At 37.0% G+C, this 13,112-nt stretch overlaps 1 long non-coding RNA gene across 1 annotated transcript in view; it reads right to left on the bottom strand.

Annotated features, from left to right (window-relative positions):
• Positions 1 to 6,515, bottom strand: part of LOC106148739 — a 35,840-nt gene extending 29,325 nt beyond the window's left edge. Inside the window, exon 1 of the long non-coding RNA XR_001234407.1 lies at positions 6,388 to 6,515. This is a non-coding gene — a long non-coding RNA (uncharacterized LOC106148739). The remainder of the gene's footprint in view (positions 1 to 6,387) is intronic.
• Between the last annotated feature and the right edge of the window lie 6,597 nt (positions 6,516 to 13,112).

The raw sequence follows: 13,112 nt of genomic DNA, 5'->3' as shown, positions 1-13,112 counted from the left end.
ACAATTGTATTTGAGAATCACTTGAATCTAAATAGCAATCCTGGGACTTTGCAGTTACGTGTCCTTTTTTCATTTGTATAAAATTAGAAAAAAAAAAGAGAAGAGTATCAATTATTTATGTGACAGCTAAGCATTTTTTACTCTTATTCCCTTTTATTCTCTTTTCTGTACCATTTTTTACCAATAAACTTACCAGTACTAATGCGTAAATCTCTGGCATGTTGCCTGAGGAATGAAAATTAATTCTCAGGTTTTATTTAGATGTAAACCCTTAAGCTAAGTACTCAGTAAGAAAACTGATTTTTTAATAGACATACTTGAAAAAATACCAGATTAAAAGCCAAAACACCGCAATCTAGCTTACACCCACCATTACATAGCTATGCTATTACAGAGAAACCATTTAAACTTTCATATTTCCATTGTCTCAATTTCTAAATGATCTGTAAGTTCTCTGCATCTAACTAAGTGGTCATAAGATAGTGAGATGGTGAAAGTAAAACTGCTTGAAAAGCAAAAAGTGTCATACAAATGTGTGTTGTGTATTTTCAGTGATGAGCACGGGGGAGAGGCTTTAATCCTCAAAAAATTCTAGAGTAGACTATTTAAACCTAACAGTGACCCAAGTGGTTCTTTCTTTCAAGAGGCCTTCTCGCAGAAGGCAGTGTGGTGCAGTGGTGGTAGCATGGCCTTCAGACGAACCAGACAGCATTTGAGTCCCAGCTTTGTCACACAGCAGCTATATGAAGCCTGGAACAACTTATATAAGTCTTTGAGCCTCAGTTTCCATTTGTATAAAAGAAAGATGATTTTAAAATTGAATAAATTACCACATATATAACATGCACACACTCTCTATATTGGGAAATGTATTTTATTAACAGTTAAACTACTTTCATTTTTTGATGGATAAGGAGGATTTTCCTAATCACCAAGATTTTCTTCCACCTCTACACTTCAGTCACTATCATATCATATTGTTCTTATTTCCTTTATTACCTGCACTATTATCTGAAATTACTGGTTATGGACTATGTGAATTTTTTGTCTCCACTCACTATGTAAGCTATGTGAAAAATAGGTACCTTGTCTGTCTTGTTCACCATTGTATCCTTAGAATCTATAGCAATGATTGGAAGCTGCTCACAAACTGTTTAATAAATCAATAAATAATTCATGCCTAGTGTAAGAATATACATACTTACAAACAGAGGAATTTCTACTATGTGAGTTAATGCATGTTACTTAATTTAGCCAGGTTACAATGTATACATATTCCAAAACATATTGTACAATGTAAACATACAATTTCATTTGTCAATTAAAGAATAAGGAATAATAAGATTTTTTAAAAAGAACTTTTTAAAGCTTACAATCACTACCATTGATTGCTATAGAGAAATCTGAATGACCCCAAAAGTGAAAAATAAAGTCAGTTATATTTGGTTTTGAATAATTCTATGTTTGTAAGTATGAACATCTTATATTCACAAAACTAGCCAGACCTCTCATAAAATAAGCCCACATTTATTCATTCTCTTACATAGTCAACAAATGTTTAGGAGCCACCAACTATGTGTTTGGCACTATGATGAATTCTTTGGAAGACGATGATAAGACATATAGTATAGCAGAGAAGACAGTAAACAAAAGCACTGCAATAAAATGTGATGAAGAAAAACAGGATCTTAAGAGATCTTTTAAAAACATGTCCAAATGTGTAAACAGAGGAAAGGCTCCCTTAGTTGAGGAAAGCCTCCCTAAGCTGAGAGGCAGCTAGATATACAAAAAGTGAGACAGTCTTCTATACAGGTAACAGAAATATCCTGTAAATGAGAGGTTCTCAATCGCACTAAGGCCAAAAATTCACCTGGGAGAAAGGAGAGACCAGCCATAGAACATTACAAGAATTTTTTAAGAAATATGGAATTTATTCAAAAATCATAAGAAGGATTTGTGGTGGTCTTTTGGATGCATCCACTTGGCTAGGCTAACAGTCTCCAGCTTTTCAATCATACACTAATGTAAGTGTTGTGGCAAATGTGATTAAAGTTCATAATTAATGAATTTAAGTAAATAATAGGCTTGATTCAATCAGATGAAAGACCTTAAAAGCAGAACCAAGGCTTCCCTGAAAAAGAAGAAATTCCACCTGTGGACAGCAGCATTAGCCTTTATAAATTTGCACTGAATTTGAGTATCTGGATCCAATAAACCTGGTAAACTCACAGTTGTAGAAGAGTGAAGGGTCCAACATCATACTGTAGTAGTTTTAAGGAGTGAGTGGAAATTGAAGCAATAGAAGATGCATACCTCCTTCAAGGAATTTCAAAAAGGAAGAAGTAGAGCCAAGTGATAAGAAAAATGAGCACTGTTAAATGTCAACACGGACAAAATCAAGGGCAAGGTTAAAAGTAGAGGGGGGACTGTCACAGGAGCAACACTGAGCCATGAGCCATGCCCCACCTCCCCACCCTCACAGGAGCAACGCTGAGCCTCAGACAACTTTGGGGACCTCAGTGATCCACACCCCACAGCCCCCATCATTGTGGGAGCAACCACTGAGACCCAGACAGCTTCAGGAAACTCTGTGAGCCACACTGCACCCCACCCACTGTTATGGGAGAAAGGCTGAGTCCTGGACAGCTTCTAGAGCCTCAGTAAGCTGCTCCCCACCCACCCCCCAAAGTCACAGGAGAGACACCATGTCCTGGACAGCTTCAGGAAACTTAGTAAGCTGCGCCCTGTCCCCTCACAATCATGGGAGTGATGCTGAGCTCCAGTGAACTCCAGCAGCCTTGGTGAGCTGCCCACTGCCCTTCCACCACTGCAGAACTGATGCTGAGCCCCAGGGAACTTTGGGAACCTTGGTGAGCTACACCCCACACCCCTCCATCATCACGGGACCAACACTGAGCTCTGAACAGCTCCAGGAGACATAGTGAGCTGCCCCTCAACAGCTCACCACCATGAGAGTGATGCTGTACTGTGGGGAACTTTGACAGCCTTGGTGAGCCACCCCTGCTGCCTCACTGTCCCAGAAGAGATGCTGAGCCCCAGTGAACTTCAGGAGCTTTGAAAATGTCAATACAAAGGAGCAAAAGGCAATCTCAGACCTCCAGCCCATCAAGAACAAGTCCAGGAGACACTGACATAGAAGAACTTGGAAGTCACACACCTGAAATTTCAGAAATGACAGCAACTGAAGTAATTAAGCATTTGCATCAGGCCATGGAAGAAATCAGATCAGAAAAAATATCTCAAGTAAAAAAAAAGAAATGACAGCAATAATGAAAGAATTGCTCAGCACAGCTAAAGAAAACATAGATAAAAAATAGAGGAGCATAGAAAAATGATGGAAACATTGAATGAACAATGTAGGAAAAAATTAGAATGCATGAAACAGATACAAACAGATATCAAGGAAATTAAAAATTGCATTGAAAGCTGGTAAAACTACTTGAACAAAACTGAAGATAGACCTTTAGACCTTAAAGACAGCATTGCAGCTAGTGATCATGAAAGGAAAGATCTCATTAAAATAACAAGGAATCAGGAGAAAACAATGCAACAGCTACAACATGGTGCAAAGAATAACAATATAAGACTGATAGGATTTGGGGGGCTGGGGATTTAGCTCAGCGGCACAGCACCTGCCTGGCAAGTGTGAGGTTGTGAGTTCAATTCCTGGTACCAGAAAAAAAAACTCAAAACCAACCAACCAAACAAACAAACAAAAAAGACTGATACTCTAGAAAGAAATAGCAGGAGTAAACACAAATGACATAAAAGATTATGTGCAGAAATAATAGCAGAAAATTTCCCAAGCATGGGAGAAGCATCTGATATAGAATCTGATATACAGGTAATTGAGGCATATAGAACTCCAATTAGCCATAAACAAAATAAACCTATACCCAACCACATAATAATTAAGATCCCAGAAATTCAGCAAAAGAACAGAATATTAAAAGCTGTTAGGGAAAAGAAACAGATCACCTATGACGGAAAGCCCATCAGAATCACAGAAGATTTCTCAATACAAACCATCAAGTCAAGAAGAGCTTGCAGTGAAGTATTTCAAGACTTGAAAGGAAACAACTTTGAACCAGATTGATGTACCCTGAAAAACTATCTTTCAAAATTAATGGAGAAATACGATGCTTCCATAATAAAGAACAACTGAAAAAACTAATGAGTGTCATACCAACCTTACAAAGAGTACTGTAAGATACCCTAGAAAGAGATAAAAATGACTACAACTTCAAGGACAACCATAGAAAGGAACCACCAAACACAGCAAGCAGTTAAACAGAGGGAAAAAGTAGGGAACCACCAGCAAGAAAATAACAATGACAAAGACAATCCAATATATATCAGTTATAATCATTAATGTAAATGGTCTCAATTCACCAATCAAAAGAAGCAGACTGGTAAAGTGAATCAAGAAATGAAATTCAGCAATAGGGTGTATACAAGAAACACATTTAACTAAAAAGGAAATTTATACATTGAAAGTCAAATGATAAAAAGCAATACTCCATGTGGCAGGAACCCCAAAAAGCAGGGGTAGCTCTTCTATTTGCAGACAATGTGAACTTCAAACCCAGAATGATCAAAAGAGATAAAGAAGGTCACTACTTTTTAGGGGCAAAATGCAAGATGAAGATATAAAAATCATAAATATCTATGCATCAAATATAGGAGCACTATACTATATAAGACAAATTTTAGCAGACATGAAAAATCAAATAAGTAATTACAATTGTAATGGGGGATTTTAACACCCCATTGTCACAAAGAGATAGATCAATTAGACAGAAAATCAGCAAAGAAATAACAGAACTAAACCAAACCTGTGAACAAATGAACTTAGTAGACCTTTACGAACTGTTCTAGCCAACAGCATCAGAATACACATTCTTCTCAGAAAGGGAAAGAAATTGCTTAAAGGAAAGGAACAACTGGGGTGAGGAAAAGGAGAGAAGAAAGAAAGAAGGGAAGAAAAAAATATATATATACACACACAAGGGTAGATGGGATAATTGAACTGCTGATGTCTATTGGCTTATTGAAAGGAAGAATTAATGCTTAAACCTTTTTTTGATCAATTTTGCATACTTATATCTGGTAATTTGAACTACTGATTTGAGGACAGCAATATGCAATATAACAATTGTTGAATTCCTACCACCTTGATTAGTGAAACTCTGTATTGTTTTTAATGTGTTTTTAAAAAATTTTTAAATCTCGTTAATTGTATGCTCAATCTTATATTCTTACATCTGGTAATTTGAGCAACTTATTTGAAGATAACAATATGTGATACAACAACCATTGTTAATTTCCTATCATCTTGTTTTGAAATTCTGTATTGTTTTTATTGTTTTGTTTTGTTGTTTTATTTTTATCTTTATTGTTATTTTGTTTTCTTTTCTCTTTAAAATAAAAAAATTAAAATGGGAGGAGAACAAAGGGAATTACCAGGGGACCCTGTGAAAGAGAGCTCAAGAAGACAAGCAGAAAGGAGAAAGAATATCTCTTTCATTGAAACAGAGAAATGAAGAAACAGTGGGTGTGTGGGCTTTTAAATATAAGTAGTTTCCCTTTTTCTAAGTGTAGTGTAAAGATTATTTCCTAGAGTGAAGAAGGAAAGTAAATGTGACGTATGTGTTCTGAAGAAATTGGAAAAGGTTTGAAGTAACCATTGTAGAAAATAGAATATAGAGGTGCCTAAAAAGCACAGTAGAGACTGACAAAATATACGGTGAGTCCAGGAGAACTGGAGATGTAAATACGTAGTGATTAAATCTTAAGTAATACAATTTTCCCTAGCAGCGCTAAGCAGCCTGGGCCCAGACAAAGACAGGATAAGCAGTTAGATTCATCCAGATTGGAAAATCAGCCAGGTAAATGTGAGTAAAAGACAACAAAGAGAGGGAGCTTAGACACTGACAAAAAAGGGCTCATATTAAAAAAAGAATACGTGCTGTGCTTCAGCTTAGAAAGGGAAGAGGTACATAGTAAAAGCAAAGAGAACAAGTAGGAGACACCAGCTAGAAATAAACTGAGTGTATGATTTCATAGCTGTGGTTATTTTGGAATGTTCTCAGTTGGTCTCGCACCTTACCCAAAATAAAGCTTACATTCTGGAGTACCCTAGAGACATTTTTTTACTGATAAGGTAGATATAAAAATAAAAGCTAAAACTTACTGTGAATTTAGTATATTTTTGGCACAATGTTAAGCATTCTAAATGTGTATTATTCCATTTTAATCCTTATGACTATCAATTAAAAATTCTTATTATCTCTTTCACTGTGCTAATAGAGTCAGCAAAATTTCTGAGATGCCTACAGACGGCTGAAGAAAAATAGGAAATGGTACCAAGTAGAAGATGTTCTTTCCCTTGAGAGGGCTTCAGAGAAGCAGTGTCTTCAGCAGAAAGCCCGATCTGCATTAAACCGGATGGTAACATTGAAGTCAAGAGTGGAGCAGAATTTCTTCTTCCTGGATTGGGAGTTCTGACAAGTACAATGGGAGGTTCTGTTTGTAAGAAGCTCAGGTGAACGTCAGCGTAAGAGAACTGAGAGAGTAAGGCGGGTACATCATGGATAGTGTTGAGGAAACTGGGTGTGAGGCCAGAGGACTTAGTCAGTTTCTAAAAGAAGCCTCAAACATTAACCGTCTAGTCTGATTTTTGCTCTTTCTCTCTCTGTCTCTCTCTCCCCCCTCCGAAGGCTATAATAATAATAAACAATGTTTATTAATTGCTTACTGTATGTTGCATTGTATGTATTAATTTGAGAACACCCCGAGGCAATTTCCATTACCTCCATTGTACATGAACTCTTACATAGCTTGTATCCTCTAGAGCCTCACTTTTGAGTCCTACCCGTTGACTCTGGAGTCCTCATGATACCCATTTTGTTATTCTTTTTTTTTTTTCTTTTCTTTTTTTTTTTTTTCCCCCGGTACCAGGAATTGAATTCACGACCTCGCGCTTGCGAGGCAGGCACTGTGCCGCTGAGCTAAATCCCCAGCCCCTCATTTTGTTATTCTTACTGCTTGCGGGGCAGTTAATTCTTTCTCTACAATTCTCCTTTCTATGTTGCTACTTTCTCTGGCAGAAATCAGTCTCTCCATAGTCCTCCCATTAAATTTAAATGTTAATGTATTATAAGATTATGACAATGTCAGTACTTGCAAAGCTAACCTTCAACACTGTATTCTATAAGCAGATTTTGAAATAAGGACAGTTCCTGTCAGACTTTATCCAGGAAAGCTTACATCCTTAAGTAGCTCAAAAATTGCTTCCACTTAGAAGGCTATCTTCGGGCATATATCCCAATGATAGTATTTTAGTATAGATCCAGGCTGTTTTTAAAAATCATTTATTATAGCATAAACTTCATTTGCCCTCAGGGAAGAAACTAGTTGTTGATATTTCTCCCCAAGGGGGAAATATATTATTCTCAAGCTTATTAGTAGAAATTTCATAATAGAGAATATCTTGAGTGTTTAAAATTAGTGCCATTCATTTTCCTGTATAGAACAAATAACCAAGTACATTTTCACACACAAAAAATAAACCTAAATCCACTATAAAATTTCTCCTTTTCTGTTGTTAACAATTTTAAAATACGTAAGCATAATACCTTCCATTTAGCTCACAAGAAGTAGTAAAAACGACCTAGCCCGGTAGCCAAAATGTCCTTTATTCTTTCTCAGACAGCTTATACTGGAAGCCGTTTCAAGAAATCTAAAATCAGTAGAAAAGATGAGGTCTTACCTTCAGTGAAAATCTTTTATTTATTCCTTCAGGTGACTACAATGAGAAGGCTTATAATTCGTCAATTTTGAGTTCTTCTTAAAGACTTTGTAATTTTTACTAAGTAATGAATTTGCCAGAAACAAAAAATAAAACTGTATTAGCTAAACCTATTTTTAAAAATTGTTTTGGAATACAGAAAATATTATATCTGCTATCACAAATTTGGGATTGTTTCATTATATTTTACCACCAATTCTTCAACAAAATCCCTAGACAAGATTATATATTTTCCTGAAAAATCTATATTTAACTGGATACTTAAATTATTTTAGTATATGATTAAATTATATTTAGTATTTTAAAAAGTATTTAAGGATGATATGCTTTTATTCTTTAAAGAAGTATTTAGGGTTTGTTTTGAAGACTTTAATTTTTTACATCAAGCTTTGTTCCAACTAGATCAGTTTATCTTTAAAATATAAAAATATACAGTGCAAGAAAACCCATGTTTGTCATCGGCTCTGTTCTCTGTATTGTCAAAGTCTTTATCACCATGCTTTCTCAGAAAACATCTGGGTATTATTATAAAATAAATTCTCAAGGTCTGGTAAAAGTATCTTCAGCCTACATCTCAAAGTGGAAAAATAATCCAGTCTTTAATTAATGTTCCAGGCCTATACAATTTTAAAATTATATATTAAAAGGCCCATATCAAAAGAACTCTGCTTAAATCCCAGGCAATGAAGAGCCCATTAACCTTGATCATAGATACCAAATCTGCTGGTATATGACACATTCACTACTTGTCCTGAATAATATGTCTTGTGTTTTCTCCATCCTGTGTTCCAAAGGACAGTGATGGCAAAACTTTTAGAACTTTCAGTGATAATCAATAGCCCACTATGGTAAACATGCCCTAGGTTCACCACCATTGCCCTAGGAGATCCATGAGTTTGACAGACTCCAGAGGAACCAGGTGGGGCTGAGCCTGAGATGTGAGAATTACCATGATGATCTTGATATCATGAACCACAAGTGGTCCAAACCCCCAGACAACCCCCCAACTGGGAGACTTACCTTTTGGACAACATCACCTTGAGATTACATTGTTTTTATCAGACGTCCCTCAAAAAGAAGACAGTATTTAAAGTTATAGAGTATGAACACAAAAGAAGGACTTTAAATTAATGACTTTTTTAAAAAAAGAATTTCTTAGCCTGAGTTATAAGGTGAGAAATCCTGGGCTTGAGTCCTCAGCTCCTCCACTTTGTAGATGTGACACCTTGGTAAATCTCTTAATCTCTCACACATTGTTTCTTCATTTACAAAATAAGCAAGATATTCACACTTAATCTACCAACCAACAAGATTACTGCTAGGGTCAAGCTGGTTAATAAACACATCATAAACATATAAAACTGTATTGTAAAGTCTAAATTCTTGATGTCAGACATGTATAACATTAACGATACAATTGGGTAAAGTTCGCATTCACATGAATGCTAGCTCCGAAAAAAGGCCTGGCTAGTTTCCTCACACTCCCTTTGCATTCCTTGTTCCTCCCAACAGTAAAACTTCTGTTCCTGTAGCATTTGAGTTATTAGGGAACAAAACGATTAGACGGTAAGAGCCCAGACAGGACAAAGCTGGAGATTTGTGCAATTGAGTGAAGAGGAAACATTTTGATCCTGAGCAGGTGTTCTCCCTAGATTATCAAAACTGTAGCTGATTTCTTAAAAGTGTGGCTCCTCCCAGGTGGATAAGGCTTGGGGCCACAGTTTCTTCAAGATTCTGGAGCTCACATGGATGTGTCCAGAGGAAATTAGGAAGCTTGTCCAAGCTTTCCAAGACCTGGTGGAAATCCGACCTTGCCGAATATTTGTTAGCACACAGGAAGCACCCCCGCCAGTCCAGGGACAGGAGTCTCTCATTCCTATTGTGAGTAGCCAAGGCGTCTGTGGCTGGCAGTGGGTGCCCTTGAGTCCCTGCAAAGGCGACAGTGACACAAACTGGGGAAAGCAGTGCGCCAGCCAAGGAGCACACTGGGAGGTTACTGGGCATTCTGGGAGGTCGCAGGGCACACTGAGAGACACTGAGCGCAGAGAAGAAAGTAAAGAGAAAGCCCAGGGCTTTTGAGAAGCAAGTGATCAAGGAGCAGTGGCTGTAGCTATCTCAAAGTAAAATTTCCCTTGGGCTTGTCTCTCTCATAGGCATTTTTGTAAGAATAAAATAGCTTGAATTGTTTACAGCCAACATCTCTTCCCCTGTTAGAGATGTCTTCCTGGTTGAGTTTCCCTCAGACTTCACTTTGGCCCCGATGGCCCAAAGGGGACCATTTCCTGTGGCCTCTCTCACTGTCCTGAGAGTTAATGATCTCCACCTGTACTCACTTCCTCATCCTGGCCTTAAATTCTTCTCTGACCTCTAATTTTTTATGCAACACAATGGAGAGAAACTTTACTCCCCATAGTATTACTGAAGTTTTACTTCTTTCACCCTGAAATGGATAATACAGGCCTTCACGTTTCCAAAGTCGTACTTTAAATCCCAGCATAAATTTTTCCATCTTAGATAACTCATTTTATGCCTGTATTCATTTGAGAGAGAGCCCCAGCTCTAAGTGAATGGATTACTGATGAAATCCTATTAAATAAAACTCTAGCTGACCTGGCTACAAGCAGCACACTAATTGGAACACAGTGTCTTGCTTTTTGGACACAATAAGGATTTATACTTATTTGGTGTGGCTGTTCCTAAGATTTTACAATGCCCCAGATAGAAATTCTTGGCCAGATTTCACATAGGAAATTTTCCTAAATCAAAAGTAGAATATCCAAACTCCTTGGTGAAATTATCACTAGACTCTATTTTTATATATAACCTAGTTTAGTTATTTTGAAAGTTCCAGCAAGTGGCTCTATATATATGCAGATTGTGGTAAATGCTGCTCTTTTATAAAGATATGATTTTAAATAATTCTGCTGATGTATTTCTACATATTCGCAATATTTTCTTGCTCTACCTTTCCTGTGTTCTGTGATTTTTTTGTGGGACAAACTGTCTTTATATTAAAGGCAACTAGAGTTGTTTTATAAGATTTACAAACTATAGTGAAGAGCTAAAGGGCAGAACTCAAGTTAATCAGAATAAATATGTAACCGTTCAAACAACAAGAAGTAAATTATGTTATGATTATGGTTTATATAATTCTGCTTTAGAGCTATAAAGTATACAACACACAATTATAACCATACTCATCATTTTGTAAAAGTTTTTCAATTGTGGCATTTTGAGGCTAACAAGCACTCTTTAATTAAAATGAAAACTTTTACTTTGGGATTGTTACTTCATAGATGTAGGTAGGGACACACTGTGTATAGATTATTTTGATGTTAAGTTTTACTATATATTATAAATTCTCTTTTTTCCACTTTATGTGTACGATGTTTCTTCTTGGTAACATAACTAATTTATTTCTGTACTTGTCATTCCTACTGCAAAATGGAAATTATATGAAATTTATTAAAAATATTTCAGTAACAAAAATATAACACATAACCCCCTTCTTCAATACTTGTTCTTCCTCTTCTGTCCTTCCTCCCAGGAATATTTACCTGCGGATGCCCAATGCTTCACTCTCCAGGTTTTTATTCTGTACACATACTAAAATATTATTTTAAAACAAAGTTCTATTTTGAAAGTTACTCTGTCATTTTATTTTTTATCTAAGTCTAGGTCATTGTGCCAATATCCATATGATTAATTCTCTTTAAATGGAAGATATTTCACATGTGGATATGCATAGCTTATGTGACCAACCCCTACCCATGTTTACGCAGGTTAGGTCCAGTTTCTCCCTATAATTTAGCTTCTTTAATTGTGTCTTTTCTGTTTTTCATTGCTCCCCATTTCTTTGGTCAAAAAAAAAAAAAAATGTTTTCTGTGACCCAGGGCCACTTTCTTGCTTATTCTTTTCCCATTTAGTCTGTTTTCCGAAATGCTTTTCTGACTTTCTGTTCTTGTCCTGTCTTTTTGAATCCTCCCTTTTCATTCTCCCGGGTTTTCTCCGGTGAGGACAAAGGTCCTCTTCACACAGAATCTCTCCCCTTTGGTACCGATGTGCTGTCCTCTCTTCCCAAGCCAGCAATGAAGAGAAAGAGGCACTGAGCATGAGGTTTCTGATAGGAGGCTGCTGCTGGCGGGGAGTCTTGTCAAGATCGCCCTCGTTCTGAGCACTCCATTCCCACATGAGCGACAATGAATGGAGATTTCACCCGCCCACCCCACATTGTTCACGTTGTCCTTTGCCCTTTCCATCAAATCTTGGCACCCAGGAGACAGCAGAACATGTTCTGAATTCAGCCCTGGGGAGCCACCAATCAATATCACTTGACTCTTCTTACCCATTAGTTGTTCTCTTTCTATGCCTGGTGTGAGCGATGCCTAAGCTATTCTTTGTCATGGCCCCTTCTCGTTGGCCCAGCTAACCCCTATGGGGTGGGATGGCTATCTCCAGCCCCTAGGCGGAGTGCCACAGGCAGAGGAGGAGAGTACGGACAAAGTGCAAGGCTCAGTCATGGGACATAGACTCTCCTACTGCTTCTGCTGTAGGCTCAGATGAGGTGGAGAAAGAGAGTGAACTTTAGCTCTCTGTGGTCATAGGTATCAAATATTAAGAGCAGTAACTGTCTGCCTAACTCATGGAATATTGTAAGAATGGAAATTTATAAAATGCTTTGAGAATAAGATTCCAAAAAAACAGAGTATATATTTTTATAAGTCACTTTTTCCATTTTGGTACATATGCTTTCTCTGACTTTCTTTTTCTATGTATGCAACCAATTTTTCTTTATGCCCTGCCATATTTATGTATTCTTCTCCATCAATTAGTTTTTATTTGTGAAGCAAAGACAATTATTTATATTTATCTCTATAAGAAGTTCTTTTTGCTGAATTTTTTTGGGGAGTGGAGAGGGTAGGTTCAGAAAGAAAGAAACAAATAACTGTTGTCTTTTTTATCCCAATTTTTAAAATATTGCTCAAATTTCCTTTATATATGACATATAGTTTGGAGTAATTTTATAATTATTGAGATGTTAATTCTAGGTAGCAACAATCAACAATAGGGGGCTGGGGATTTAGCTCAGTGGCAAAGCGCCTGCCTGGCAAGCGCAAGGTCGTGAGTTCGGTTCCCGGTACCGGAGAAAAACCAAAAAAACAAAACAAAACAAAACAAAAAAACCCTCAGCATATACCCACGTGACACAGCACACACCTGTAATCCAAATACTCAGGAGGGCTACACAGTGAATTCAAGGCCAACCTGAACTACACAGTG

This window comes from Chinchilla lanigera, unplaced genomic scaffold, assembly GCF_000276665.1.
Source record: "Chinchilla lanigera isolate Chin_1 unplaced genomic scaffold, ChiLan1.0 scaffold00002, whole genome shotgun sequence".
NCBI lineage: Eukaryota > Metazoa > Chordata > Mammalia > Rodentia > Chinchillidae > Chinchilla > Chinchilla lanigera.
The sequence above is the reverse complement of the archived record's forward strand: the minus strand, read 5'-3'. Positions and strand labels throughout refer to the sequence as shown.